Source organism: Myotis davidii, unplaced genomic scaffold (genome assembly GCF_000327345.1).
Source record: "Myotis davidii unplaced genomic scaffold, ASM32734v1 scaffold1682, whole genome shotgun sequence".
NCBI classification, from domain to species: domain Eukaryota; kingdom Metazoa; phylum Chordata; class Mammalia; order Chiroptera; family Vespertilionidae; genus Myotis; species Myotis davidii.
The window spans coordinates 152198-159021 of NW_006293534.1; the positions used below are offsets into that span (position 1 = coordinate 152198).

General features: G+C 43.9%; 1 pseudogene; it reads left to right on the top strand.

The window, feature by feature from the left end:
* Positions 1 to 3518, top strand: part of LOC102753984 — a 14657-nt pseudogene extending 11139 nt beyond the window's left edge.
* The last annotated feature ends 3306 nt before the right edge of the window (positions 3519 to 6824 follow it).

Sequence of the window (6824 nt, forward strand, 5' to 3'; positions counted from 1 at the left end):
AAGGGTCCCAGGTTCGATTCCGGTCAAGGGCATGTACCTTGGTTGCGGGCACATCCTCACTGGGGGGCGTGCAGGAGGCAGCTGGTCGATGTTTCTCTCTTATCGATGTTTCTAGCTCTCTATCCCTCTCCCTTCTTCTCTGGAAAATCAATAAAATATATTTAAAAAAATAATCTGAACAATAAAGATTTAATAAGAAAAAAGAAAATTAATAAAATTAACAAAAATCAACTGTGTTACATCTACATAATGGAATTCTACGCTGCTATAAAAAAGATGAAACTTTTTCCATTTTCAACAGCATAGATGTAACTGGAGAGCATTATGCTAATTGAATAAGCCAGTTGGAGAAAGATAAATATCACATGATCTCACGCATATCCTATCTAATAAGGAGGGAATATGCTAATTGACTGCCCCACCCTCCAATATGGCGGCGCCCACAGCCACTAAGGAGGGAACATTCTAATTGTCACACCCTCAAAGATGGTGGTGCCAGTCCCCTCAGCCCCACCGGGGCAGCAGGCGTGCGGCCGCTCCACGTGCCTGCCTTCGGAGTCCCCCAGTCTCCTCAGTTCCCCAGCCCCCCAGGGCCAACCCAAGGCACAGGCAAGCCTCGGATGGCATCTGCCCACCCACCCAGGGCCAACCAAGGTTCCGGTAACCAGGGCTGGCTGAGGCTTGTGCTGCCAGCAGTGGCAGCAGCAGAGGAGTGATGGGGCATATCCTTCCCCTGATTTCCAGGTCACCTCCCACCCCTTAGGGTTCCCAGACTGTGAGAGGGGGCAGGCTGGGCCTCTAGTGTGGGATATAATGATCAACATAATTTGATGAACAAAAATAGATCCTGAGACAAATGGCAGGGGAGTTGGGGGAAGGGAGTTAGAGAGCAACCAAAGAACTTGTATGCATACATATTAGCATAACCAATGGACACAGACACTGGGGTGGTGGGGGCTTGCCTGGGGTGGGAATGGCTGTGGGTGGGGGTGGGGGCTAATTGGGGAAAAAGGAGACATATGCAAAACTTCAGATAATAAAAAAGTAATAAAAATATACTTTCTCACACAAAAAAGTATTCCTAATTTTAGGGCTTTGTTTTTCAGATACAGGGAAACAAATCAATTTAGTAAATTTCTCCCTACCTAGTCCCCCTGGATTTTGGCAAGACCAGTTTCCAATAATAGTTTTATTAACCAAGACTTTTGCTGAAGTTTCATGTCTAAGAGAGACATGCCTGGAATCTGGATTTCACTGGAGTACTTGAAGCCAATGTGAGCACCTCGGAGAAAAGCCTGATACCTTGCTTGGTTGTGTGGTTCATGGCAATCTTTCCAGGTAAGGAACAAAGGTTACTTTCCTGAGAGATGGCAAGGAAGGACCTCAAGACATTTTGGGAACCTCAAAACTTGAGGAATTCACCCAATTGCAGGCATTGCAGGCAAGACTGATGGCAACTGGATGACTCAACTTGTTTGCCCTGAGAGGCTCATTAAAGCTCCATCATGAGATTCCAGCAAAACAGATTTTAAAAGAACCTATACAGTCAAATACTGTTCTTATTTTATTTATGCAGACACTCAGGCCAAAATAAAACTAGACAAATCAAGCTTAGTGAGAGGAGGAGGACCCTGGAGCAGTGCCTGAGCCCTGGTGGTAAAGGTTGATTTCTTCAGGCATAAGGATTTGGGACCAAAGAAGAGATGAGTAGAAACAGAGACCCACGTTCAGGCCAGCCTCGTAAGGCCAAAACTAAAAGCCAAAATGTGAGTCACCAATCAGACACCCTTCACAGGCCCCACCCCCGGGTGATGGAAGTGATCCTGCATCTGTGGCAGATCATAAATTAGTACATCCTGCAGCTGGAGAGCAGGCACAAGCAGGAGGACCTGGAGCAGGAGAAGCAACAGCACAGACAGAACATCAGGGACCAGGAAGCCATCCTCATCCATTTAATGTGTAAGGTGGTCAACCTCTTACACTCTGGAGCATCAAGTAGCCTGGAGCTCCAACTGCCTCGTCTTTCCCTGGACTCAAAGGGTGGTGCTGGAGGTGCTCAGCAGGCCCAGTCATGCAGGGAGCCTGACCAGCTAAGTCACCAACTGAGTGATTCAAAAACTGCATTTATCAGCTGTTACCTATCCAACCGTGGGATTGACGTCTCTGCCTTATACCAGTCCAACTTCCAGGACTTCATAGCCTACCATGGAGACAAATACCATGAGGACACGAACACCTTGGGCTTCATTAACCTTGGCCTCAGTGAGAACAAGCACTGCATTGATCTGCTGACTGAAAGGTTGAGTCAGAGTGACATGAACTACATTGATGATGACCTTCTGCAATATCCTGATTGGAGAGGACATGCATTCCTGAGGGAAGAAGTAGCCCAGTTCCTGACCTACTACTGCAAGGCACCTGACCTGCTTGATCCAGAAAATGTGGTTGTTCTCAATAGCTCCCTCTCTGTCTTCTTGACCCTGACCATGGTGCTGTGTGATCCAGGTGATGCCTTTCTGATCCCCACCCCCTTATATTCTGGCTTCACGTTAACTTCCCACCTGTATTCAAAAGTTGAGCTGATTCATGTCCACCTGCAGAGTAAGATGGACACCCAGCCATTCCAGCTGATTGTGGACAAGTTGGAGAAAGCCCGGCGGGAGGCTAAGTTTAAGGGGAAAAAGTTCAGAGGTCTTGTTCTCTGCAACCTCAATAATTCTCTGGGAAACATCGATACTTTAGACTCACTGAAAGAATACCTGGAATTTGCCAAGAGGCACAACCTACATGTGATAATTGATGAGACTTACATGCTGTCTGAGTTTCGTGCATCCATCCCATTCCACAGTGTTCTGAACATGAAAAGTTTGCCTGACCCCAACAGGACCCATGTGATCTGGGGCACCAGTAAGAGTTTTGGGATCTCTGGCTTCCGTTTTGGCACTCTGTACACTCACAACAAGGAGGTGGTCTCTGCTATTGGCGTTTTTGGCTTCCTCCACGGCATCGCTGGCATCACCCAGCACAAGCTGTGTCGGCTGCTCCAGGACAGAGAATAGATTGACAACGTTAACCTGCCCACTAATCACTCCCGGATGCAGGTAGCTCACAGGTACATCACCAACAAGTTGAAGACAATGAAGGTCCATTTTCTCAGTCGTGGCTCTGGCCTCTATATCTGGGTCAACTTGAAAGAGTACCTAGACCCATGCACATTTGAGGAAGAACAGCTCCTTTATCGCCGCTTCCTGGAAAACAATCTCCTATTGGCCCCTAGCTGGTGTAAGGAGACTGGCTGGTTCCGCCTCACCTTTACAAATAAGTCCTTCTGCCTGAAAGTCGCCATGCCACGGTTCTCCGAGGCGCTAACCGACAAGAAGCAGAATTGGATAGAGAAACAACCGGAGGATGCACTGGTGGAAAGTGTGTCCTCCCCATCCACCAGGCGCTCCAGCTCATCCTCCAGCCCATCCTTCAGGTCATCTTCCTTCGTAAACGTGGATACCTCTCATTTTTGAGAACTTGCTTATTTTTACTCTTTGCTAGCCATTGTGTGAGAGCAAAATGTTTTTATGGGGTTGGAGTTGGGAATCCTAGAAAAACAAAGGGAGCTTTCTGCCTCCCTATTTAGATGGGTTTACTTTTGTATTTGAAACCTAATAAAGTCCATATTCTCTTTAAAAAAAGACAAAATAAAACTAGACAGTGCAATAAATGAATTAGTCTTTAATAAGAATAAGGGTGATTTTAGGGAGAAAAAATTATATTTCAACAGACTTTGAGTTGATTGCAATTTATTGTTTCCTAGTTTTATCTTACACCTATGAATTGAATTGAATCCCAAATTTGTCTAGTTTTCTTGTGTGTTTAGATACAACTCTCCAGACTAATACTTGCTTTTCTCCCATCCTTGGCCTTGGAATCATTGAACACTAAATCACTTTTCCTTTCACTGGATCACTTGTCATAATTCTTGTTGTTCAGTTTGTCTCCACCAGGTTACAAACCCTATTCACACACAGAGAATACCACCTCTAAATATGATCGCTACCTCCTTCCCTGCCCAGGCCTCATCGTCCCTCTGATGGAGAACAAGGATTTCTTGGCTCTGAAGAAAAATGTTACTCCCTTTAATGTGGGATTTGTTTAGTACCTTTGCAGTTTGTTGAAAAATTGTGTCTTTTAAAGATAATCTTTTGGTCAAATAAGTTTGACAACCTTCCCAGGGTTTGAATTTTAAGAAACTAGCCTTAGACTTGTGGGAAAAGCCTAGGAGGGAGTGCCCTTGCTTGGGAGGCATGGCATGCTTCTTATGCCTACACCTCTCTGTGTGCCAGAGTAAAGGACTCTTTCCTTTAATACAAAAAACAAATAGAACGGAGGACTGGGAAGAGGAGAGCTGAAAGGGAGTAAAACAGGCCCTCCAGCACTATTTGCAGTGCCCCTCCATGTTCCCAGGTAGATCATATACTAGACACCTATATTATCAAGGAGATTACCTCACCAGTGGATGTAAAGTCCTAGTTTTAACTAAAGTAGGGTTCCACCCTTTCCATATAAGTCCCTCATTACTGACAGAATAGGGAGACCAGAATGAAGAGGATAGATCTTTTGATAGTGAGGAAATACATAGGAATAAGGCCAGAGCTATTTGTATTCTCCCTGGAGCTCTGGGTGTTGGCCACATGAGTTCAGGGTACTGGCCGAATTCCCCCAGCCCATGGCCTTGAGTTACTTCATTTTAAACTCCCCTAGGAAATGTGATGGGTACTTCAAAAACATTGGGACCATCTCAGACATTTTCAATCAGGAACACGGATTAGTACAGGTTTCCTCACATCTGGAGCAGCCAAAATATATTTACGACAATGAAACAAGGAAGGGCATAGCAGAAGTAACAGGAGAGCCTAGGCTGGGCTGCTTTGGCTCACTGGGAGACAAGTTTAGGGGGTAGTCTGAGACAAGTTGCTTTTGCCCATTTCTCCCTTGGTTGCAAATCTTTTGTGGTCCCTTAGAAATAAGAAGGAGGAAGGGAATGGCATGGGCATACTCCCCTGGGGGAGAGCATGCTCTGGGTTCTTCAACCTGAGCATATTTATCTCTCTCTTGCACATAGAAATATTAGGGGATGTTTTAAGGAAGGGTCTCAATATTCATCTGTAAAGTGGGGAGGATAATAGTTATCATATAGAATTATCACAAGGATTAAATAAGATAATAAAAGTAAAAGCAACTGCCAGATGTGCTCTTCCAGGGTCATGGTCTCCCTTGATTGGTTGGTGCCAGGGAAGGGGGTCATTAGTCAATGTAGCTGGTGCTGAGGCAGCCATGAGGTCACTTATCTGTTTTTCCACTTTTCTGGATCTGGAGCTGAAATACAACTGAAGTCCAGATGTTATCTTTAGGAATTAAAAGGCCAGGGGTTCTAAAATGCATGACCATTGATATGCTAGGGGAGAATAGGTTATTCTGGTGGTGAGGTTCTTGTTTCCCCAGTTTTTACCCTAGTTAGGCATCTGGGGCTTTCTGCCCTGGTGATTTCCTTTACCTCGCCTATCATCCTTGCTCTGCTAATGTCTGTTTACCTGCCTATTACATTGCCTCCCCAAGGATTCTGGCTCTGAATTATTTCAGAGAAAAGGGTGTAGGATTTCTTCTGTAGCTGTTTCCACGTGTAAGGGGGTGAAGTTTTCCTTCAGAGACAATAAATCTTTGCTCTCTATCAAATGGACGATGAGGCCTGGGCACAAAAGGAAGTTGTGATGATGTCTGAGGTGGTAGGGTGGAGACAAACTGTGTTACACATCTCAGTTTTATTGAGACAAGATTTATGAGAAATGATTTGGTGAAAGGAATAAAGTTTTAATTTTAATAACTCTAAGACAAAGGATGAGAGAAAAATGAAACATTAGTTTGGAGGGTTGTAGTCAAATATTTAAGAAATCTAGAAAAATTCAAGATGTAGTTCAGTTGAGTTTATAATGAAAATAAAACTTTGAAGATAATGAACTGAACTAGAGACTAATATTCACAACTGTATATATGGAATCCACTGAAACACAATTTCTATCTCCCTAATCATCCTCATTTTTATCAAAGAGCTAAACTAAGAGCAATTTATTTAGTTTATTATTTTTAGTTTCAATTTGGCCTAATTATTTGCATGAATACAAGAATAGAAATTGGGAACTGTGAACAGCACCCACCAGAGGAGCTACTACCGACTGAGGAGCAGCTGCTACCACAACCACCAGAGGAGCAACTGCAGCCCAAGAAGACACTGCCACCCAAGGAGCAGCCATTGAAAGACTCAACATCTAGATATGGCAGTACGATCAAACATAGGTAGACAAAGAAACCCTTATAAAAGGAAAGAGAAGGAGGACACGACAGAAAAGCAGCTAAGTGATACAGAGGCATGCAACATGACAGAAAAAGAATTCAGATTAAGGGTATTAGAGTGCATAAACAGGATGGAGGAAAAAATCAACAACTTATGCAAGAAGCAAGAAGAAAAAAATGAAACAATCAATAAATTATGTAAGAACCAAGAAGAAATGAAGAGTGATATAGCAGCAATAAAAAACACCATTGAAAGTTTCAACAGTAGACTAGGAGAAGCGGAGGACCGAATTAGCGAATTAGAAGACAGGGAAGCAAAACACACCCAAACTGAACTGCAATTGGAGAAAAAATTAAAAGACAGGAGGAGAGTCTAAGGGAGCTAAGGGACAACATGAAACGAAACAACATATGAATAATAGGGGTGCCAGAACAACAGAAAGAGGAACAAGGGTTAGAAAACCTATTTGAAGAAATATCAG